This window comes from Bos indicus, chromosome 11 (genome assembly GCF_029378745.1).
Source record: "Bos indicus isolate NIAB-ARS_2022 breed Sahiwal x Tharparkar chromosome 11, NIAB-ARS_B.indTharparkar_mat_pri_1.0, whole genome shotgun sequence".
NCBI lineage: Eukaryota > Metazoa > Chordata > Mammalia > Artiodactyla > Bovidae > Bos > Bos indicus.
Window position 1 is genome coordinate 72,546,522 of NC_091770.1, and position 25,201 is coordinate 72,571,722.

Below are 25,201 nucleotides of genomic sequence, written 5' to 3' on the forward strand. Positions count from 1 at the left end.
TTGGAGTAGGGGTAAATCTACACCGAAAATACTAGAATCAAAAGGTGTGGGCCATGCTAATGGGCTAACAGTTTTACTCACTTGTGTGTTGAACTTTTAGGAGACACGGCAAACAAAACACTCTACTCAAACAGTGTCCATTCTACCCATTAAGTCTGTTTTTTATCCTCTTTTCTCCAAACCCACCCCCTGAGTCCAGGCCCTTGTCAGCTACCTGGATAGGACATCATTGTTACCAGGATACTTCTAATTGGTCCCCCAGCCTTCACACTGTTGGTGCACTGAGCTTGCTAAGATGCCAATCACGTCACAGGGGCAGGCTTAGCACCTGCTAAATAGTACTGTATTAAAGTGCCAGATGCTGAACCCCACCCCCCAATCCTAGAGCTCACAAGTCGGTAGTGAAAAGAAATTCATAAATGGATAATTTCAATATGAGTTAAGAGGATAGCTGTGTCAGTGCCGGGAAACACTGACTGGGATAAAGGACTGCGTCTCAGAGGACGTGCCCTTGAGGGGAGTCTTGATAGTTAATTAGGAGTTCACTAGCAAGGTGGGGGAGAAGACAAGCATGCGTATTCCAAACAGCAGCAGAGAGGTGCATTTGGGATGATTTATGTATGTGATGTATGAGGATGAAGAAGAGGCAAAGCCCAGATCATCCACCGTCTGGTGGGCTATGCCAAGACGGTGGACTAGATGCTGAGGGCAGCAGGAAGGCTTGCTGATATGGCAAGCAAGGAAGTGACATCATTATATTTGCATTTTATATAAAAAATAAAAGTATAAAATAGAAATATAGAAAGATACTTTTATAAATTTTTTGATAGGTTAAGCTTTTCTTAGCATAATTCAAAGCCAGAGACTATAAAACATAAGATTGATATGGATATGACTAAAATAATAAAAAAAAACTGTGTTGCAGCAAAAGATATCATGATAAAGACAAATAAAAGCTGGTTATGCCATGTTTGCCACATATAACCAAGGATACCTATAATACATAAGAGCACTTATAAATCTTAAGAGAAAGATAAGTATTCCAGTATAAAAACATAGGCAAAGGATATGAATAGGTAACCCACAGGAGTGGGGGGAATCCAGACAGCTAAAAAGCAGATGATGCTCATTTTTATTAATAATCACAGAAATGTGAATTAAAACAATGAAATCACATTTTCACTTACTATAATGGCACAAATAAGAGAGAACAATGCCCAGAACAAATGAGAAAAGCATGCATTCAGACAGCAGTTCAAACTGGTACAATTTTACCAGAAGGAAATCTGAACATATATATGAAAACTTGAAATGTGCATTCCACATCCAAAAACTTCTTCTATGAAAATAATTGGACCATCACACAAAAATGTATTATGTGGGTATTTCATTGCATTGTTTTTACAATAGCAAATATTTTAAGAACAAGCTGAAGGTCTGTCAATATGAGGACTGTTTAAATAAATAATGGCATATTCACACAACAGAAGGCTATGCAGCTATTGTAAAGGATTGTGTAGATCTCTAAACACTGACAGGGGAGGTTGTCTATGATCCAGCATTAAGTGAAGAAAAGTAGGTTATAGAACAGGACCATGGTTACTTGTGTATTTACATATAAATGAAATTTCATATATATATATATATATATATGAAATCTCATGTATAAATATTCATATATATGTACATAAACTCACACATAATAAGTTTTTTGCATAAAACACTATTAACTGCTGGAGTCTTGGAGAAAGAGAATTGTATCAGGACTCAATCTCTCTGTACTATTTGATTATAAATTTTTTAAAATAAAAAATTAGCTGTGGAATCGATGAAAGCCCTGGTCAAGGGGGCAGTAGCACCGGAGGAAGTCTGTGCCAGGGCAGGCAATCTGTGAGCAAGTCAACATCTCTTATACATTTATTCAACTACCATTCATCAGTACAGTATCTCGTGGCTTATGGGTTTGCTCTGCTCAGATGTCTCAATGGCCCTTCAAATTCATCGCATCTAAAACTCATCACACTCTTGTTGGCACCTGGCTCCTCTCCCAGTGTCCCCCATCTCAGTGAAAGACACCCCATCTGGGACCAAGCCAGCATTCGGGGCAGCATCTTCAGGGAGGTGAGCAGATGGGGGCCACCTCCACAGGCAATAGTGGATGGCCCCCTTCTTTCACTCTTTTCACCTGGGCCCCAGACAAGACAGCATCTTTTCAAATGGCTGCAAAATAGGAGCTGAACACCCTCTCTAACCCAGCCCATCTGGCTGCTGCCTTTCTTGAATGAACAGTTGGAGAGAGAGAGTGATGGATTGTTTGGGGTTCAAAAGCTTTTCCTGGTGGCTGAGTCTGAAAAAGTAGAGATACCTTCATTCACTTAAACAAAAAAAGGTAATGAGCTTTTCCTTCAGTCCTTGCTGGGCTGCAGAGCACCTGCTGAGTAACTGCCAACATAAGGAATGAATAAGTCTATATCTCTGAAAGCAAATAAATGGGAGTAATGGAAGTCTGGTTGTCTGCCCATCTAATTCACCCTGAATGCCAGCATTTCCTCTTTTTCTTGTTCACCTGCTCCTACTAGAAAAGAGGAGGGATTGGAACAGATGATTCCCCCGTCTCCTTCCCAGAAGGCTTGGCCAGATTCCCTAGGTTCCCGGTCCCTGGCTACCTCTGGGGACTAAAGACTGGAACTGAACATACTAAGGCACCCGGTTAGGATACCTGGCTCGGGACAAGCCCTGACTGTGTGCTTCACCTCTTCTGCTGCTGGAGGTCAGAACCCCAGATTCCACATTAGGTACTCAATGCCCTGTACCCAAGTCTGGCTTGGTCAAGGGCCCGCTATCTCATTCCCAGTAGGTTGGCACATTCATCCTTCTTGTTGCCTATCACCTTGTCTGGGAGTTGGAGCCTGCTCATCTGCATCTGAAGCCCCTCCACCTGTTGGTACACTCCTGCCACCAACTGCCTCCTCTCACCACCTATGCCTACACTCTGGTCACTGTGCTCTACCTGCTGTTTTCTGCCATGTGCCTGGGTTTCCTGCCAGCGGTGGCAACTAAGCCGGAGGTAACTACTGTTCTTGTGCTCCAGAGTGCACGTGCCCCAACTAGAGTCTGTGTCCCACCACAAAGATCCCATGTGCTGCAACTAAGACCCGATGTGGCCAAATAAATAAATAATTTTTTTTTAATGAGCAAAAGATTTGAAAAGACACATCACAAAGAAGGTACAGATGGCAAATAAACACATGAAAAGATGTCAACATCATTGATTATCAGGGAAATGCAAATTAAAACCATAATGAAATATCATTGCCCATTAAAAAGGCCAATAATATTAAGGTTTTTATATTATTTGCAACTCTTTGCGACCCCATGGACTATACAATTCATGAAATTCTCCAGGTCAGAATACTGGAGTGGGTAGCCTTTCCCTTCTCCAGGGGATCTTTCCAACCCAGGGATTGAACTCAGGTCTCCCACGTTGCAGGCAGATTCTTTGCCAGCTGAGCCACCAAGGAATCCCAAGAATACTGGAGTGGGTAGCCTATCCCTTTTCCAGTGGATCTTTCTGACCCAGGAATTGAACCGGGGTCTCCTGCATTGCAGGAGGATTCTTTACCAGCTGAGCTATCAGGGAAGCCCATGATGAAATATCATTGCCCACTATAAAGACCAATAAGTATGAAGGCTAGAATGGATATGGAACAACTGGAACTCTTGTACATCGCTGGTGGAAATTTAAAATGGTGCAGCTCTTTTGGAAAATATTTTGGCAATTTCTTATAAAGTTAACATAGTACTCAGCAAGCCCACTTTGCAGGTAATTGCCCAAGAGATAAAAAGATATGTGCACACAAAGACTTATCCTTGTAGTAACTTTTTTCATTGTAGCCCCAAACTGGAAACAACCATAGTGTCTACTAGGAGGTGAGTGGACAAACAAATTGTGAATACACTACTAGTTCCAAATAAAACTAACAATAATAAAGAAACTAACTCCCAGAGAATGGAAGAAAATTCTGAATATAAAGAATTGCTACAACTCTGTAATAAAAAGACATAACCCAGTTTAAAAATGGGGAAAGGATGTGAATCAATATCTCTCCAAAGAAGATACATGAGTGGCTAATAAACGCATGAACAGATGTTCATTTAGCCATCAGGCTATGCAAACCAAAACAACAGTACAATACCACTTCACACCCACTAGAATGATTATAATAAAAAAGACGGATAATCAGAAGTGTTGGCAAGGATGTGGAGAGCAATTGGAACCCTCATACACAGCAGTAGAAATGTAAAGTGATGCACTGCTTTAGAAAACAATCTGGCGATTCTTCAAAAAGTTAAAGAATCACCCTACAACCCAGAAGCTCCACTCTAAGTTTATACCCAAGAGAAACGAAAAGATATGTCCACACAAAAAATTACACACAAGAATGCATATAGCAGCATTATGTTTACAAATCCATGCATTGGGACATTATTTAGCAATAAAGAGAGAAGAAATATTGATTCATGACACAACACGGGTGAACCTTGAAAACACCATGCTTAGTGAAAGCAGTACTCATACTGGAGTACATACAGAAACCACTTGTAATTTATGGGCTGTATGAACACAGCCCATGAGACTGGATTTGAGCCGTGGGCTATCATTTGTGTGCCCAATCCATAGATTTAGTAGGGTTTCTCAGTCTTGGCATAACTGAAATTTGGGGCTGGTTAATTGTTTGTTGTAGGGACTACCATATGCACTATAGGATATTTAGCAGTACTCTTGGCCTCTACCCACTAATGCCAGTGGTACCTGCACAGTTGTGACAACTAAAAATGTCTCCAGACATTGCCATATGGCCCCTAAAGGGGCAAACTCTCGCATGGTAATGAGTGAGTATGTGAGTGAGTCACTCAGTCATGTCCGACTCTTTGTGACCCCATGGACTGCCCCCTGCTTGGCTCCTCTGTCCATGGAATTCTCCAGGCTAGAATACTGGAGTGGGTTGCCATTTCCTTCTCCACTCCCATGGTAGAGAAACACAGATCTGCAATGATAGCACATCACTGGTTGGGGAGGAGAGGGGAAGGGGATTCAATAGAAAGAGGCACAAGGGGGGACTTGCCTGGTGGACCAGTGATTAGACTCCTTGCTTCCAACGCAGAGGGCATGGGTTTAATCCCTGGCGCGGAACTACATGAGCCCACATGCCAGGCAGTGTGGCTAAAAAAGTATATATATGTATATATATATGGCATAAGGAAACTTTGGGTGGTAATAGAAATATTCCATATTTCAATTTAGTAGTAATTATTCAGGTACATAAATATGTCTTAAACGAACGTTAAAAATGGTTGTGTCCATTGCATATAAATTACACCTCAGCAAAGTTAACCTAAAAGCAACAAAACACATTAAAAAAGAGGACTGCTAAAGGGAACTCAGAAAAAGAAGAGATGTAATTTAGTAGGAATTATATTTAATGCCAAGCTTCCTGGCAGTTCAAGTAACTGGGGAAATGGTTGGGAGGGAAGGTGAAAACTCTTCTTATTATTGAATAAAAGGGCAGCTCTGATTCACCCACCAGGAAAGGCACTTTGAATCCCCAATAATTTCTTGCTCCCCTCTATCTAATGGAACAGTCAAAAGAAGGCTTCAGTCAGAATGTTTTAGAGAAAGCAGTTCTGTTCTCTATGTAGATAATTCTAGAAGGAATTTATTGGATTACTCTGAGGAAGATAAGCATAGATGTATTTGACTGCAGTTTTGCAGAAGGTGCAGAAATATTTTCCCAGTGGCCATTTTTAATATAGAGCAAACATCAATAAAAGGCTGGGGAAATACTATTAAATTTTAACTTAGCAATGACATTTCTTTGGAGGTTAAAGTGATATAGTCCAATTATAAATTTACATCTGGTGCTCTAACCTACACTAAAAAGAGAATACAAATATATATTGGACATCCTCCAACTGGTAATGGTAAGGAAGATGTCTAAATATTGCTCCTCTAGTTAGGTCATTCCATCCCCAGCCATCCCTAAGCCAAGGTCATGCTCCTCACCTCCCTCCCCTCAGCTTATTGTTGCAAAATTAAAGAACACTACCCTCGTGGCTTAAATGGTAAAGAATCTGCCTGCAATGTGGGAAACCTGGGTTCAATCCCTGGGTTGGGAAGATCCCCTGGAGGAGGGGATGGAAACCCACTTCATTATTCCTGCCTGAAGAATCCCATGGATGGAGGAGCCTGGTGGTCTATAACCCATAGAGTTGAAAAGAGTCGGGGATTACTGAGTGACTAACACACACATATACTGCTGCTGCTGCTAAGTCGCTTCAGTTGTGTCTGACTCTGTGCGACCCCATAGACGGCAGCCCACCAGGCTCCCCTGTCCCTGGGATTCTCCAGGCAAGAACACTGGAGTGGGTTGCCATTTCCTTCTCCAATGCGTGAAAGTGAAAAGTGAAAGTGAAGTCGCTCAGTCGTATCTGACCCTCAGCGACCCCATGGACTGCAGCCTTCCAGGCTCCTCCATCCATGGGATTTTCCAGGCAAGAGTACTGGAGTGAGGTGCCATTGCCTTCTCCGACACATAGACTGCAATCAGGAAAAAACCAGGCATGTCTTCTCTGACCACAATTATTGAATGATGTTTGCAATTTCCTAAAAAATGCGAATAAGATAATTAAATCCTCAAGATAAACATGGGAAAAGAGGTAAGCTGTGCTATGATTACATAACTAGAATCATACAATCTATGTGGTACCCAGGTGGCGCTAGTGGTAAAGAATCTGCCTGCCAATGCACAGGATTTAAGAGATGCAGGTTCAGTCCCTGGGTTGGGAAGATCCCCTGGAGAAGGAAATGGCAACCCACTCCAGTATTCTTGCCTGGAGAATCTCATGGACAGAGGAGCTTGGAGAGTTATAGCCCATGGGGTCACAGAGAGTCAGACACGACTGATGTGACTTCACACGCATACTATGATTGTATACCTAGAATGTCTAAGAAAATTGGTAAGATAACCAATTATAAGGCAAATATAATAAAAGTAAAATATTATTTCCTGTGCTAGTAGGCAGCCAGCTAGAAATAGAAATAAGAAAAAATATTGTGTTCACAGTAGTGAAAAACACTGGAAAACACTTAAACATAAAAAAAAAGACTAAGAATAGTTGAGAAAAGGCAAATCTAAATATAAAGTATTTTACTTGTTTGTATCTATTTGTTTAGAGGCTGCCCAGTGTTGAGGGTGGGAATGAGAGTAAATACAGATGGGCATGAATTTTTTAGGGGTGATAGAAATTTTCTAAAATTAAACTGTCTGATGGTGGTGTAACTCTTTAAATACACTAATAACCAGTGAATTGTACACTTAAAATGTGTGAATTTTATTACATGCAAGTTATATCTCAATATAAATTCACACAAAAAGAGACCAAGAATAAAAAAACTAAGGCACAGATTCCTATAGAACTTCTCAAAGTACATAAAATAGGATCTAAACAAAATGAAACAAATACATTCTCAGACAGGAAAAGCTAATATTATAAAATGTCAATTCTCCACAAAGTGATAGATAAATATAACAACATTCCTATTAGAATTCCCAAAGGGTTTATTTTGAAATGGATAATGGAATTGAGTCAAAAAATTGTGAAAAGAAATACTAAGGGGTAGATAAAGGACTTCACTGGAATAATAAAAGATACTATATGAAATTACTGTAATTAAAGCTGTATGGTATCAGCATATGATGAGACAGATAAGTGGAACAGAGTAAGGTGCTTGGTAGCAGGTTTCAATTAAATCCAACAAAAGAGATATTTCATTTCAGCAGGGGGAAAATGATTTACTTGATAATAGACGGGGCTGGCATCATTGGCTATTTGTCTGGAAGAAAATTAAGCAGGCTCCCTACCTTACAGCATATATCCAAATCTGTAATCCATCTGGTTTTAATTTAAATGTAAAATATTAAGCAATTAAAAATATTAAAAGAAAGGCCAGGAAAATACATGTACAACCTAGTGGCAGGGGAGACCTTTTACATCAATCTAGAAACCAAGAAGCCATGAAAATCGCATTTCTGATTTTATAAAAATTTTTAAACGTGATATTATAGAAAATGATATAATTTGATATAGAAATGATACAGAAATAAAGTCAATAAGCAGTAAATAGCCTGAGAAAACATGTGGAATGCATATGACAGCTATAACTCTTACAAATTGATAAGCAAAATACAACCAAGAGAAACATAGCCACAGGACATGGATAAGTGAAAAAGAAGAGCAAATCTAAATGACCAGCAACATAAAATAAGATGTTCAACCTCACCAGTAATCAAGGAGATGTAAATAAAAGCCACAATAAGGCATCATTTCACATTCATTAGAACTGGCAAAAAATCCAGGGTGATACCTGATGTTGGCAGGACTTGGGGGCAGAGGGTGCAGGCTGGGAGAGCTCAGACAGACATTGTTGATAGAAATGTAAATTATTACATGCTTTTGGAAAACAGTCTGAAAGCCTCTATTAAAATTTTAAAAAGATCTCTGACTTAGCAACTTCACTCTAGGGTTCCATCCATAGAAATAAAAGCTCAAGAAGGTAAGGAGACATGTACAGAAAGTCCACTGCAGCGTGGCTGGTAGGGTGAAACTAGAAAACTGGAAACAAATTGAATACCCACCAGTGCGGAATGGAGGAAAAACCTGTGGTACGCTCCCAAGGAAAACTGTGTCTCTACTTACAACACGTCTGACACTAACCACCGGAAGTTAGTGCAGGCTCCCCAGGCTAAGGGCTCAGTCCCATCAGATTGTCCCCAACTGCAGGCGCCAGTCCCCTGTCCTGGGTTGTCACCTGTACTTCCAACCATCCAAATATAAATCTGGGGTTCCCACAATGCCCTCCTCAAGCTTGTTAATTCACTAGAACAGCTCACAAACCTCAGAGAAACACTTAACTTACAACTAAGTATTCTTGCCTGGAGAATCCCCATGGACAAAGGAGCCTTTAGGGCTGCAAGCTCATGAGGTCACAAAGAATCGGACACGACTGAGGGACTAACCACAGCACAGCAGAGCACTGAATATAACTTCAGTTCCGTCCAGTTCCGTTCAGTCGCTCAGTCGTGTCCGACTCTTTGCGACCCCATGAATCGCAGCACGCCAGGGCTCCCTGTCCATCACCATCTCCCGGAGTTCACTCAAACTCACGTCCATCGAGTAGGTGATGCCATCCAGCCATCTCATCCTCTGTCACCCCCTTCTCCTGCTGCCCCCAATGCCTCCCAGCATCAGAGTCTTTTCCGATGAGTCGACTCTTCGCATGAGGTGGCCAAAGTACTGGAGTTTCAGCTTTACCATCATTCCTTCCAAAGAACACCCAGGGCTGATCTCCTTTAGAATGGACTGGTTGGATATAACTTAGGAACAGCCAAATGGAAGACACGCACGGGGCCAGGTCTGGGGAAGGGATTTGGAGCTTGCATACCCTCTCTGGTGTACCACCCTCCCAGCACCTCATGCATTCAGCGATATGGAAGTTCTCTAAACTCCTCTGGGTTTTTAGGGAGGTTCCATTACAAAGGCATGAGTGAATAAATCACTGGGCATTGGTGATTAACTCAGTCTCCAGCTCCTTTTCCTCTCTCTTGAAGTGGGGTGAGGGCTGAGGGGTGGGACTGAAAGTTCCAGCTATCAATCACCTAGTTGGTTCCCTTGACAACCAGCTCCCAGCCTCAGAGATACCTTATTAGCATAAACTCAGGTAAGGCTGAAAGGGGCTTATTACGAATAACAAGACACTCCTCTCACCCCAATCACTCAGAAAATTAAGAGTTTTATGAACTCTGTGCCAACTAAGAATGACAACCAAATATTCTTATTATATCACAATATCATATTATCCATGCCATAGAATATCACGCAGTTTTTAAAGTTAGATCTATACCAATCGCCTTAAAGGGTCTTCCAAGATGTAATAAGACAAGCTGTATAGATGATATATTTTACCAATAAAAATTATGTATCCATGATATCTACACATATACATAAACATAAAAGGATCCTCTTATAAAATGAACAAAGGTGAAAAATACCTAGGTATATATATTAATATGGACTTCCCAGGTGGCACTAGTGGTAAAGAGCTTGCCTGCCAATGCAGAAGACCTAAGTCAGGGTTTGATCCCTGGGTTGGGAAGATCCCCTGGAGAAGGAAATGGCAACCTGCTCCAGTATTCTTTCCCGGAGAATCCCACGGACAGAGGACCCTGGTGGGCTACAGTCCATAGGGTCACAAAGATTGGACATGACTGAAATGACTTAGCACACAGGCACATATATGTTTATACACAGTAATGTATAAGGAATGAAATATGAGTGAAAACATGAGGGTGAGGAGGTGGTATTTAATTGGAGAAGAGGAAGAGAGAGGAAATGGGGGAGGGGAGAGTCTAATTTTTAATTAAGAAAGGAAAAAAATGTCAACAATGAAAACTGAAAAGGGACTTCCCTGGTGGCCCAGTGGTTAAGAACCCGCCTTCCAATGCAGGGGACGTGGGTTCAATCCTTGGTCTAGGAACTAAGATTCCACATGTGGTGGGGGAGGGAGGCGTGGGGCGGTGGGGCAGTGGGGAGCAAAGACTCAGAAAGATAATGATAAAAGAGCAGTGGGTTCATGGGGGGTAAAATGGATGAAGAAAACATGGACTAGAAACAGGGATACAGGAAAGCTGTGAATTACTTTTCCATGCTGTTTAAAAATTACCATTAACGTAGTGGCTTAAAACAATGCCTATTTATTACCTCACTTTCTGTGGGTCAGGAGTCCTAAGTTCTTGGCTTAGAGCCTCACAGGCTACAGTCAAGGTGTTGGACAGGCTGGGCTCTCATCTGGAGGCCTGCTGGGGAAGAACGCAATTGCAAGCTCACTCAGGTTGACACAATTCATTTCCTTACGGTCACAGGCTTCTAGCTAGAGGCCACTCAGCTCCCAGAGGCTACATAATTTTTTGCCAAGTGGGCCTTCCTGGCACAGCCACTTACTCATCAAGTCATGTCTCTAGAGCAAGTCTGCTTGCAAGATGGGGTCTTAAATCATGTAACAGTCGTGGAATGATATCCCCATCATGTTGACTGTGTTCTTTTGGTTAAAAGCAAGTCACAGGAAGAGAACACACCAAGGTGTGAACTCAGGAGTCTGCCTTTATGGTCCTTACAGAGAAAACATGCCCACAGGTAACCAGAATGCAAAGCAGAATGGAATGAACCGTCTACACAAGGGAACTAATTCTGTAGGCAGATGCAGTGGTCTCTTAGCCTGTCATTAGAGGCCAAAGAGTATCAGAAACTGCACTGACACAGCTCACTGGACTTAAATTGCCCTGGAGGTTTTCCTCTGTGAAATGATTAAGTGTTGTCTATGGTTCTTTTTAGCCCTAATATCCTATGCTGACACCTGGTCCACTGCAGTGGTGGTGTTTTTTAGTCACTAAGTTGTGCCTGACTTTTTCACAACCCCAAGGACTGTAGCCCACCAGGTTCTTTCTGTTCCATGGGATTTTCCAGGCAAGAATACTGGAGTGGGTTGCCACACCTTTCTCCAGGGAATCTTCCCCACCCAGGGATCGAACCTATGACTCCTGCATTGGCAGGCACGTTCTTTACCGCTGAGCCACCAGGGAAGCCCATATGTATATATCTGACATGTATGTTAGTTGCTCAGGTGTGTCTGACTCTTTGCAACCCCATGGACTGTAGCCCACCAGGCTTCTCTGTCTATGGAATTGTCCAGGCAAGAATACTGGAATGGATTGCCATTCCCTTCTCTAGAGGAACTTCCCAGCCCAGGGATCGAACCCTGGTCTCCTGCATTGTAGGCAGGTTCTTTACCGTTTGAGCTACAGGGAATTCCACATATTTGTACACACATACATTTTACATAGATGGCAACATGCATTTAATATTGGTCTGCCTGCTTTCTTCCTATTCAGTGATATATACTAGAGGTTGTTCTTTATCAGATCAGAAATTATCTGCCTTGGGACTTTCCTGGTAGTTCAGTGGTTCAGACTCTGCCTCTCCGATACAGGGGACATGGATCTGATCCTTGGTCAGGGAACAAAGATCCCATGTATGGAGGGACAAAAAATTTCTTTGTAAGGATGGATCATGGTGTATTTAATTAGCTCTCCAATTTTGAGAATTTAGGTTGGGTCTAAGTTTTTTTTTTTTTGTTAGTACTAATAATGCTGCAACAATATCCTTTCCTATATTTCATTGTGCACATACACTTGCACATCTTTAGGATAAATTCCCAGAAGCGGTATTGCTGGATTAAAGGGTGTAAGCCATTCTCGTTTTGATAGATGGTGCTGCAAGTCTGCTAGTTTGAGTTGGGAAGGAATCACAATGGTCTCGGCAGCAGCACAGTATGGCTGGCACAGACCATCTGAGCTGCCAGATAGAATCTAGTCTCCACTCCTCACTGAACAGAGGAGGGAACTGAGCCTTTGTGGCTGAACTTCTCGGGTGCTCTCTACTCCCTCTGCACCAGCCATCATGTTGTCCAGCCTATTCACTTGACAAGCATGTACTTTGACAAGATTGTTATATATCTTTATGTATCTAAAAGCACCTAACTTGAGCATCCAGAGAATACATTAGCTCCACTTACTGAGTACTTACAATGTGACTCCCAGGCTCCCTGTATATTTTCCCCTGAGTCCTCCTCATAAACCTATGATCTTTAAATCACAAGGTAACCGAGGCTTGGGAAGATCAAGTGACTTTGTCTAAGGTCTCTCATGTCTAGAAAGCAGAGTCGGGATTCAAACTCCATCTCTCTCCCATGTGCAAGCTCCTTCCTGGAAATTGCACTGTTCCTTGCAGGCACTCAGGAAATACGTGAGAGGAAGTTTGAGCCCACCTCCAATAACAGCTCAGTGCAATTTAAGTCCAGTTATTGGGTTTTGAGTAACCCTCTCACTTGCCAGGCTATTCCAACAGTCATTTCTGGGTCCTGGCTATTTGCACTCTACTGGCAGATATTTAGAATTTAACAAAATATTGGATGCCTATAACAACTGTTTCATCTCTTCTCAACTTGGTGACCATTTGATTTCTTCCACAATGGCCAATTTTTGGTGCTATCTGCTATTTAAAAGATAATACAATTTTATAAAATTTATTAGTAAAATTGGCTTTACTTGGAGTCCTTTGTCTTCCAAATTATTATACAGGTATTGTTTGTAAAATGATTGATTACCTCTACATTGACACAAATTCTTACATTATTCCTACCTTTACACAAATTCTTTGATAAACAACTTGCCAGCTAAGACTAATTAGAAGGTATTCTCTGATCAGGGAATTCTGTGACATGTATTATCCATTTCAAGGAATTAAATGCATTTATGAATTTCTCCCAGAGAAGGCAATGGCAACCCTCTCCAGTACTCTTGCCTGGAAAATCCCATGGACAGAGGAACCTGGTGGGCTGCAGTCCATGGGGTCGCTAAGAGTCGGACACGACTGAGCGACTTCACTTTCACTTTTCACTTTCATGCACTGGAGAAGGAAATGGCAACCCACTCCAGTGTTCTTGCCTGGAGAATCCCAGGGACGGGGGAGCCGGGTGGGCTGCCGTCTCTGGGGTCGCACAGAGTCGGACACGACTGAAGAGACTTAGCAGCAGCAGCAGCAGCATGCATTTCTCCCCATGTGAAAACTATCCAGTATTATGACTAAAATTGCATCTCCCACACCACTCCCTTTTTTTTTTAAAGGGAATCTTGATTCTCAAAAACATATTATCAGTTGGGTAATAAAAAATCATGTATGTGATGTTCACAATGATGTAAACTCTACCTAAAAATTTAAAAATCGACCATAATCTAAATATTCATAAGTAAACACTCAAATATAGCACATTTCAATGAAACAGCAGGCAGTCATTAAAAGTTTACATTTCTAAATTAGGCAGAGACACAGAAAAGTTTTTTTCTCATGTCAAATGAAAGAACAAAATACAGTATCCACAATAGTGGATCCATGTTGTGGTTACAACTCTGTAAAAATTATGTTGAGTATATGGATGAGAGTTGGATGAAACAAGCAAATATTTCACTAGCTGTATCAGCAAAATGATCTATAAGTGGTTTTATAACTGATTAAATATTGGAGGAGTATACATTTTAAAGTGTGAAACTAAGTCCTATATTAAAAGAGATGTGAAAATATCCAAGTGCTTAAGGGACTCAGAGATTAAGCAGTAAATTTATATTTTAAAGCAGTGGATAAATCTGATCTCACTTGCTTGTATGAGGACCAATCAAACATGGCAGGCTACATGGCAAGAGAAAATTCTTTTTTAGGAACAACTTGGGCTGTGAATGAGTGTCATAAGAAAAAAATGGGCAAGCTAGCAGTTCATGACCACCTTGTCACACTCCTTTGGTGGCAAAGGTTTCTTACCACCATCCTCTAATTGTACCTAAACTGCTGCCCTTGATCTGCATTGGCCACATTTATCATTGCCATCTCTCCTGGGCCAACAGTGAAGACTGGCTATGGAGAAGAGATATACCCACAATCTGGAGCCTACTGTTCATGTCTTTGTGCCTCATCTGTATTGTTTTTCAGTAGTTGCAGAGGTTTTTTTCCATTATAATCCTATTGTAAAAATAATGCGCATTGGGAACTATATTCAATATTTTGTAATAACCCTTAAAGGAAAAGAATCTAAAAAATAATATATATGTATATAATATATATTTTTTTTTTTCAGATAGAGATCTATCTGAATCACTTTACTGTATACCTGAACTAAGACAGCATTGTAAATGAACTATACTTGAATTAAAAAGAGAGAAAAAGTAAATAAATAAGATTAGTGAAAAGTGAAAGTGTTAGTTGCTTAGCTGTATCCGACTCTATGCAACCCCATGGACTACAGCCTGCCAGGCTCCTCTGTCCATGAAATTCTCTAGGCAGGAACACTGGAATGGATAGCCATTCCCTTGTCCAGAGGATCTTCCCAACCCAGGAATCGAATTCAGGTCTCCTGCACTGCAGAAAGATTCTTTACCACCTGAGTCACCTGAGAAACCTATTAAATAAGATTAACATCCCCCCCAAATTGTGCAGCTTAAGTCTTTTTTAAAAATCCACAAAAACAGGATATATGCTATAATTCTTATTCCCAAATAAGAAATCTGAACTTTCTCCCTGCATACCTAGAGCCTGTGCTCTGCAACGAGAAGCCACCACAATGAGAAGCCTGAGCACAGCAAATAGAGAGTAGTCCCCTCTAGCTTGCCACAACTAGAGAAATGAAGACTCAGCACAGCCAAATAAATAAGATAAGTAAGTAAATAAAATTAAAAGAAAAACAGAAAAATACAAAAAAATAGTTATAGTTAAAAAAAAACAAAACATCTGAACGTTCTGATTCCAAGTTGGTACTTTTTGAAGAATTTTTTTAAGTCACCAAAATCACATAATTCAAAATTGCAATTTGACCCAATATAAGAATAGTTAACAGAATAAAAATTGCTTGTTAATCTTATTCAAATCTGACTGGTCATCTCCCAAATGATCTTTGGACCCACACTGCAACTATAACCTGATTCTCAGCTTTTCCTTAAGAAACAGAAGGAAGTAGCTGTAGCAAGCACAAGCACAGCCATTAGTTTTAAAATGTTCATTTCAGCTACCTTGGAGTCAGACACAGCCAGAGTTCTATTTTTTACTGAAGAGTAAGAGTTTAAAACCAATCTCTGATCAAGCCACAAAATTATGCCAAGGGCTTCTAAAAATAGTTTAATCACAGCATTGCATGCCTTGGGATTGACTTTTTTTAAAAATTTCACCATTAGTCTTACTATTTGGCATGGTCTACTAAAACATAACATATGCATATCCTTGACCCGAATTCTACTCCTAAATATATAACCAAGAGAAACACGTTTGTTCACCAAAAGATGTGTGCTAGAATAGTCACAATAAAACTATTCACAGTAGCATCAAACAAAAACTAGCTGAATACCCACTAACAACATAATGGATAGTAAATTGTGGTACATTTACACAATGGAATGCTATATGGCAATGAAAATGAGCATATGAAATGCAGCAAATGTAACACTGAGCAAAAGAAGCCACTTTTTGAAAGAGTACCCAGTATATGATTCCATCTGTAAAAAGTTCAAAAATAGGCAAAGCTGATCTATGCTGATAGTGGTTAGAGACCCTGGAGGAAGAGTAGTGACTGGGAGGCGACTGAAGCGGGGCTTTGGGGTATGTGCTAGTAGCCTGTTTCTTGATCAGGTGTGGTTTCATGGCTGTGTTCAGTTTGTGAAAATTCAGTAAGCTATACACTTATGACTTGTATATTTTTGTCTATATCTGTTCGGTTCAGTCCAGTTGCTCAGTTGTGTCCGACTCTTTGTGACCCCATGGACTGCAGCACTCCAAGTACATATATCTGTTACACTTTACTAAAAAGTTAAAAAAAATACTTTAAAAATACACGCTCAGCCCCTCAAACTACTATTTTATGTATGTGTGTGGCCCATATATTCGGCAACATGCCAAACTTAAAACATTCTGAGTAACTTCCTTAAAGTTAAGTTTCACATCTGTTGAAAAAGAGCGGTAAAGGAACAAAAAAGCAGTAAAGGAAAAAATTGGAGACTACATGTGAATTTCATAACAGAATGAATGTATTGATCCACAAAGACATAAATCTGGTTAAAGTGCTAAAAATGAGAAAGGAGGCGACTTCTCCATCAATAGTGGGTCACGCTCTGGGGGATGACAAAGGGAAGGAGAGGACCAGACAAAGGCAGGGAGAATAAAGCCCAAAGGCCTGAGAAACTGGAGGGAGCCCCTGGTGAATCTGAAATCAACAAAGGGAATGCCTGTCAGGGGACACTGAACGGACACAGAAGTAGTGTGACTGGGTCCTGGCACTGCTACTGTGTACAAGACACTTTCACGAGGAGTGGAGACAGTGACAGACCCCAAAATCTTTGCTGAGCCAATGACAATGGACAGCTGTTGGGAGGTAAAGAGTGACACAATACCTAATTCAGAATGCAGATCTTCTCCTGTTGTTTGGTTCTGTTTTTTGGCCGGTCCTGAATGCAGGATCGTAGTTCCCCAACTGAGGATTGAACCTGTGCCTGCTGCTGGTGCCTTCTGCTGGGGAAGTGAGTCTTATCCCCTGGACTGCCAGGGAAGTACCACTCTTGCCTTGATTCAAGAGAATCTAGAATCTAGTCATTTGTAAAATCTCAAACTCACGAGTCAAATGAAATATTATCTATTAAATGCTTGCTGTGAGCAACAATTTGTGCTAGAAGCTACATGGATGAAAAAGAGAGATCCAAATTGCATTTTCAACACGGTAAGGAGCAGCATTTTGTAGTGGGATACATAGGCCATTGCTAATTCTTTAGTTTATTGCAAATAAGGCTCTTAGCTTGGGGTAGTGTTTAAAAAAGCATGGACCCTGTGATAGTTTTTTTATGTGTGTGTCACCTTGGCTAGGCTACAGTAGTCATTCAGTCAAACATACATCTATATGTGTTGCTGGGAAGGTATTTTATAGGTATGGTTATGCCAGTTGACTTTAAGATTTTCCCCAATAATGTAGGTGAGCCTCATACAATGTAGTCAAATGTAGCTGAAGGACCTTAAGAGAAAAATCAAGGTTGCCCAAGAAGAGGAAGCAATTTTGCTTTAAGACTAACCAGTATGGGGTCCTTGCAACATCAGCTCCCACCTGAAAGCTTCCAGCCCACTGGCCTGCCCTACATACATCAGACTTGCCAGCCCCCACAGTCTCATAAGCCAATCCTTATTGGTTCTGTTTCTCTGGAGAACCCTGACTCATATAGACTCTGAGCAGAGTCCTTGGGTGCAAAGCTTTTCTCTGTCTCTTCTCATTTGCTTCATCTGTAAAATGGGGATAGCAACAGTACTGTACTCAACTCACAGGAACTAGAACAACCCCTAGCACAGAGCAAGTACTTTGAAAGTTTTTGTTAAACAGGTAATTCTGTGCTGCTAAGTTTATTTCTTAGTCAGAAAACTTGAGATATTTTTATTCCCAACAATTTGCCATCAACCAAACATGATCACTCTTTCCCACACCAACAACAGAACAGTCTCAGAACAGCCGTCTCAACCAGTTATGGATGCCTGATGTTCTTTAGATGATGTAGGAGCGGGAGCAGTTGCCAAGCCAACTCTATACACAGGGAAGTTTTGGCAAAGCTGGGTCAGAGCAGTTCTGGAACATTCTTAACTCTGCAAGTCCTCAGCTGCTCAAAACAGCTGTGTTTAAGGAGGCTGACAGTCAACACAGAGCTATTCCTACTATTTACAGAGTGGGACCTTCAGAACAGAGTCCTAATCTTTCTTTCTATTCCCACTATTGATAACCCTATAGCAGCTTACCCTGACCTCTGGGGATGAAAGAGTAAACAGGGAATCAAAGTGTTTTTAGGGGCACACATTCTGGGGTGAGAGTATGATGATGGTGCTGATGGTGATAACTGACATTTATTGAGCACTTACTAGGGGCCAGACTCTGTTCTCAGGCTATACATATGTTAACTCATATAAACCTCACTGAACAAATGAAGAAACTGAGTCCTTAAGAGAAAAATTAGTCGTTGAAGGATGGACAGACAGCAAGTGTCGGTCGGGGCTGGGACTCAACTTCCAGCTTTCTGGCTCAGAGCCAGGCTCTCCTTCCTGTGTACATTGCTTCTGAGTCTGGATTGTAAGGAGGGAGTCCATGTGGAGGAGGCAAAGGAACAGCATAGAACTAGGCTGTGATTGATGGGAGGGTGTGAGAGGGTCAGGGGATGCTATGGTTAAGTCCATTTATTTTAGATGGAAGAAATTTCTAAGACTGAAATAGAACAAACCATATACAATATTGTTTCATGCAACTCTTTTAAGTATATAATGTGTCTGCTTTAAAGAGTCATACCATAGTATTTGCACCTTTCATTTTCATATAAAAATTTAAGACAAAGTGATCTTGAAATTATTTATTTGTTCACTAGCAGTAGAAGAAAATCAATTACCTTCTTACTTGTTTACTCTCATTTGATTTCATTTTATACCAACTTCTCCTTACAGGTTTTCACATTGACAAAGGTTTCCTGTATTATTGTTCTTCTCTAGGTGACTGTCAACTAAGTCTTTAGAAAACTTTTCTGAAATATTTTCTTATAGCTCAGAAATCAAAAATGTGTGAACAGGATTATATTCTATCAGAATTTGGTTAGTTTTGACACCAGAAAGATAGACTGGATCTTACATGCTCTTTTCTAATAGTACCAACTTCCCTGGCTCTCAATATTAAACTAAATTCTGATTTACTCCAGAAATTTATCCACAGTTGTGATGGCCTTTGGCTTACAGTTCCATTCCCTGAAGCTGAATTTTTGTCAAAGGAGCTATTATCAAAGAGGAGAATTCTCAGCTATCTATGGCAGAAAGACAGTTAGGCAGATGAAGCCTAACCAAGTCCTCAAACCTGATTTTGGCCCATTGTACACACTTGCCTTGCTGGGTAACTGCTTCCCGTGGTGGAAACATGCAATGTATTTCAAATACTATTACCCTGACTTAAATCTGAAGAGGCTATGTTGAAAAAGGCCAAGTGTTCATGTCCCACAAACATCTTTTGTATACCTAGCTGAGGTTTCCAAAGTCAGGGAGATGGGAGTTAAGAATGGCACTCTGTGGACTTCTCTGCTGGTCCAGTGGTTAAGACTCCATGCTTCCGCTGCAGGAGGTGCTGGTTCGGCCCCTGGTCAGGATACTAAGATCTCACATGCTGCCCATGTGGGCACTCTAGAATTCTAGGGACATAAAGTCCTTTTCTACGGCCACCTGCCTCTCCTGTCTGTCTCCCAGGCATTTTCACAGGGCAGGTAGGAGGATACTGCTTTCTATCTTCCCTGCAGAAATGGGCTGGTCATACTAATATTCCTTATCTATGAACTGACTCCCTATGAGGAAAAAATTGGATTGGATGTTCACACAGTGCTCTAAAATAATAGGATTACACCCTTAAGTCCATAAAGTTCTTTCAAGAAGAATAAACCAACAAAATATGTCTCATTGGGAGTTTTTTTCATAAGAAAAAAACCTTTAGTACCTGATTCTGGGTGTTCTAATATAGAGATTCTTGGTTTTCACCTACTCTGGGCCCCTCTGTCCATGGAATTCTCTTGGCAAGAATACTGGAGTGAGTAGCCATTCTCTTCTCCAGGGGATGTTCCCGACCCAGAAATTGAACCCCGGTCTCCCACATTGCAGACAGATTCTTTACTGTTTGAGACACCGGGGATCCAATATAGAGATTCCTGGTTTTCACTTACTCTGGAGATAGATAGGTCTATTATTTTAGTTAAACACATCCAATGAACAACATTCCAGCTAGTCCTTTGTAAATACCGAGAGGCACCTCTGCAAAGCATCGTCATTTAATAAAAGTATCAGGACATAGCCTACTGTTGCTACTGCTGGGTATAGCCCAGGTAGGAAGAATTCACATTGGCAGCTACCATATGTGCTGGGCAATAGGTGACAGTCACATCACAGTCCCTCACCTTATACATCAATCTGAGTAAAATCTTGAGGTTTCAAAGCCAGGTTATGAGAGCCCAAAGGCTCATCAGTCAACTCCAGGCCAAATATGTCACAGCGATTTTTCTTATGATGGTCTGCTTGTCATTGAGCCAAGCTTCTTCCTTCACTTTTGGAATAAAAATGCTTCTGTCTTGTTTTTTGTTTGTTTTGTCTTTTTAAAATGAATGACCATTTAAAAGTATAAGTCTGTGCTAAAGAGTCAGCTTTAATATCAACTAAACAATCATCAAAGAAAATCTGTAAAACTGAATGTTGGTTTCTGGCTGTCATCTCACATGTTAAGACGCTGCTAGCCTGGTGTGAAAGATGCTTAGACAGCAAGCAAGACTGAATGCAAGGAAAGCTCTGTTGAGCTCCTTTTTGTGTTTCCATTTCTGTCCATCTGCTTTCCCATGGGCAAGGAGACGCCTCCTATCACAGAGTCGTCCCTCTCTTAGGTCAGCAGACACTACAAGTGAAATCTGCAAAGGATGGATACACTGGCTTGGGTGTGGTCACCGGCAAAGGGGAAGCACTGGTCCCCTAGCTGCCGGCTTTAAGGCCAGGAGCTGCACCCGTAGCGGGTAATCTCCACGACTGCTTCTCTTCCATTTTATCACAAACCGCACCAGCCCTGATTGCTCCCTCTAAGAACGCACAGCACACGCGTCCGCCTCGTCAGACAAAGCCGGCTACTCAGGGAGCCCGCTCAGCACCGAGGCGACCTCCACAGGTCTTCCCCCACCCCGACCGTCTCGGTGGTTGGTCAGCAGCAAGGGGCAGGGGGCGGCGCCGCAGCCAGAAGGTACCAAAGCCAGGGGCGGCGTCTGTCTGCGGGTCCCACAGTCTGGGGGGCGGAGATGCGCGACTCACATCAGAGAATTACCAGTGGGGTTTGTTGCCCTAACACAAACCCCAAGAGAAGAGCACGTGCCCTTTGATTTCTCCGGGAGTGTTTTCTGCACTAGAAAACTGCACACTCGAATTCTAGGGGTGCCCTAGCTCCTGGTGCGGAGGACACCAGTGCCGGCTATTGTTCTCCGGGTCTCCCGGGCGGGAGGCGGCCCCCATTTCGCCTCCCTGGCATCACCTGCCGCTGGACCAAGCCTTTCAGCTCTGCGAAGAAAAGGGTGTGCCTGTGGCGCTGCGGATTATCACAAAACCCTAAACGAGTCCCTAAGAGCTGGTGTCAAGCCGGGAGACAAAGCTCCTCGCAGGGACATCCGGCTCGGTCCCCGATCCGCCATCCCGAGTCCGTCGCCGGGTCCAAGAGCCACGCCCAGCCAGCCACAGGACCGCCGGGTCCCTGGCCGGGGCTGAGGGTCTTCTGGCCCGAGACCCGCCTCCCCCCACCCCCCAGCTGCCTGCCCCTCCCTTCCCCGGAGACCTGCCTCCCCAGGGAGAGCCCTCCCTCTCTTCGCGTGGGTCTCCTCCTCCCCAGCGTCTACTCTTCTCTAACCCAGGCAGTCTCCACCCTCCCACATCCCTCCTCCCCTCCACATTCTTCATCAGCCCCAGCCTCGCCTCGCGCCACCTGCTCCGAGCTCCGACCCTCCCGGCTCAGACCCTTCTCTTTCCTCAAACCTGTCTCCAGTTCCCCCTCCTCCCACCCATCCCTATGTTCCATCCTTTCGCATCTTTGCTCAAACGGAGGCCTTGCCTCCGCCTCTCTCCATCTCAGCTCCTCTCCAACTCTGACTCCTGCCTCCTCCCCCGGCCTGGGGCGTCGCCCGCCAAGATCGATGCCCCCGGGAGGGCTCCCGCGCTGGGCTCGGGCGAAGGGATCAGCTTGGCGCCCGCTCTGGGCTGGGCAGCGAAAAGCGGCCTTTGTGGTTCAGACAGGTGCCTCCAGAGGCGGCCGGCGAATAGTCCACCCGTTAGCCGGACGTGGACGGGCCGCTGGGTCCGGTCCAGGCTGGGCAAACTCCAACCCGGAGGCGAGAGGGACAGAGGGTGTGTGTGTATGCTGGGGGCGTAGCGGGGAGTGGGGGCGGGCGGTGATCCGTGCGGGTAGAGGACGGCGCCGATTTAAGGTACCGGGCAGGACGGGCCCACGGCCAGAGAAGCCCCCGCCCAGCCCTCCAGCCATTCACTGCACCTCGACGAGGCTGGCTGTCTACTATGTCCTAGGAGCGAACCCCTTCCACCAAGCCAGCCTCCTCACCCCAGTTCTTTGCAATCCCACGAGCATCTATTAAACGCCTACTATGAATAAGGTACCGCTCGGCGCTCCTGGAGCTCTGTGGGCTTACAAAGAAGAACCGATTCGGGTCCCAGTTTAGCCCGAAAAGGCTGCCCCGAATTCCAAACCACACCTCCCGCCGCGTTCCCACCAGCCGGTTCCCTAGGCGCACTCCGACCCCGGCCCTATTGTGCTCCTCCCAGAGAAACAGACTGTGTGAGACGGACGTCCCAGGCCGGGGAGAATAAGCCCACCGCCCGCCCTGCCATCACCCACTCCTCCGGGATGCCGCGGCTGCGGGGTTCTGTCGGTGGGTGGGTTCTCCTCCTGTCTCGCCGCGGCGCCGGCGCTGCGGGTGCTCAGGGCGGCGCGGCTGCACGCGCGCTCGCTCGATCGCCGCCTTGGCGCGCGGGGGCTCCGAAGTCCGAAGCCGCGAGCGGGGGAGGGGACTTGGGTGGGGGCTGGAGGAGGCCTCCGCCAATCACTGGAGCGACAGCTCCTCCCCAGCGCTCCCCACCTCGCGCTAGCAGGTTAGGGGGAGGCGGGGACCGGCGGCGCCCTGCATCCTCGGCGGCGCGCGCGGCCACCGCCTGGGGACTACAACTCCCGACAGGCCCTGCCGAGGGGCCAGGGTCCGAGAGGGGACGAAGGGCGCGGCTCGAGAACCAGCCGACCCCCGGGCGCCCTTGTCCGTGTTCCTTCGGATTTCCATGGTGACTCAATACACTTCACAAAGCCCGCGCTCTTGGACGCGCTGATGCACAGGTCCCCTGGGACGGCTACTGCGTCCCCTCCCCCCGCAGGACCCCACCCGAGAGGCTGGAACAATGTCCTCGTCGCCTCTCCCCGGCTGCTGGCTGCTGCCGGGCCTGCCCTTCTCTGCAGGCCGGGCTAAGGCCGCCTGATTACCGCCAAGATCCAATCCTACCCTGGGCGCCCGGCGGAATTGTAGGATAGAGAGGGCAGGATGTAGTTATAAGAAGATGTTCCCATGTACAACGTGATCTGCCACGCGGGGCCACCTCAGTTCTCATCTGTCCCTTCTGGGGCCTCGAACCTGGAGTTCATGCTATCGGCTACCGCTTCTCCATTCAGGGCTCTCAGGTCCAAGCTGCCCGTCGAGTTTCTGAAACCTCCTATCAGGGCATGGTGAAGCCTTTGGAAATGTTTTGTAACTCAATTTACCTTCGCTTCACCCTTTTTCTTCAACTTTTGCATACACACATAATCTAACAAAATCACAAGTCTAAAAAGGGGAGGATCACCAGGCCTTTACCTCCTTCCAAATAGCCTCTCAACTCTTTACCAGTTATCTATTCTTTCCTGTAGTTGTAATAATAGCTTAGATACAGTTCAGTAATTTGCCTGTTTTCACTTAATGCGTTACTATTGATAAGTGTTAAAATGCAGCATTGAGTCCTCATTCCAACCCCGGGGAACCCCAAGGGGCTGCTGCAGAAGCACCTCCCCAGCAGGGCCCCTGGGAAGTGGTGAAGATGAGGGAGTTCCCTGACTGTAGCTGCACAACCATGGCCCCAAGAGAGGTTTCTCCCGGCAGGATATTTTCAAACAAAACTGTACTTCATTACACCAGAAGGCCTTCCCACCGACCACCACACCCCAACCCCCTCTCAGCAAAATCTGAGGGTGCCTGGCCTCCAGAGAGCCCATTGAAGTGAGGTCTCCTTGGGTCACTTGCTCTGTACTCCTTTGCTGTAGGCTCAGAGCTTGCAGCCCACCAGGCTGGCAGTTGGACCTCACTTCTGGATTACCACCACAGAGCCTCCACTTCTCCTGGGAGGAAAGTTTTCTTTTCCACTCCCTCTCACATCCTGAGCTTATTTATGCAGGGAGACCAACTTCCATCCCCCACCCCCGGCCCCCACTAAGCATTGTTAGTTGTTCAGTCTCCAAGTCATGTCCAACCATTTGCGACTCCATGGACTGCAGCACATCAGGCTTCCTGGACTATCACTATCTCCTGGGGTTTCCAAAATCTCACGTTCATTGTGTAGGTGATACCATCCAACCATCTTATCCTCTGTCACCCCCCTTCTCCTCTTGCCCTTAATCTTTCCCAGCATCAGGGTATTTTCCAATGAGTCGGCTCTTCGTATCAGGTGGCCAAAGTATTGGAACTTCAGCTGACGACCTCAAAGCATTTCTAACCCAGACGAGGAGGATGGAATGTGCTTGTGAAAACATGGAGCAAATGGCTCCTCCTTCCGCCACTGCTCCAGCTTGTGGAAGTACCAAGGGATTCCTCTAGGCTGGCCAACTTCTGCTGCTGTCCCAGGGATTTGGGTAAAATGGGTTGAACTTGAGGGAGGTGGAGTGGAGCCGGCTCAG

The 25,201-nt window shown here is 44.1% G+C and overlaps 1 protein-coding gene across 2 annotated transcripts in view; it reads right to left on the minus strand.

Moving 5' to 3' along the window:
* The window catches only part of DPYSL5 (dihydropyrimidinase like 5), an 89,353-nt gene extending 66,081 nt beyond the window's left edge, over positions 1 to 23,272 (minus strand). For both annotated transcript variants that reach the window (XM_070798984.1, XM_070798985.1), the window contains exon 1: positions 23,129 to 23,272. The gene's annotated coding sequence lies outside the window, so the exon portion shown is untranslated. The remainder of the gene's footprint in view (positions 1 to 23,128) is intronic.
* Positions 23,273 to 25,201: the final 1,929 nt, after the last annotated feature.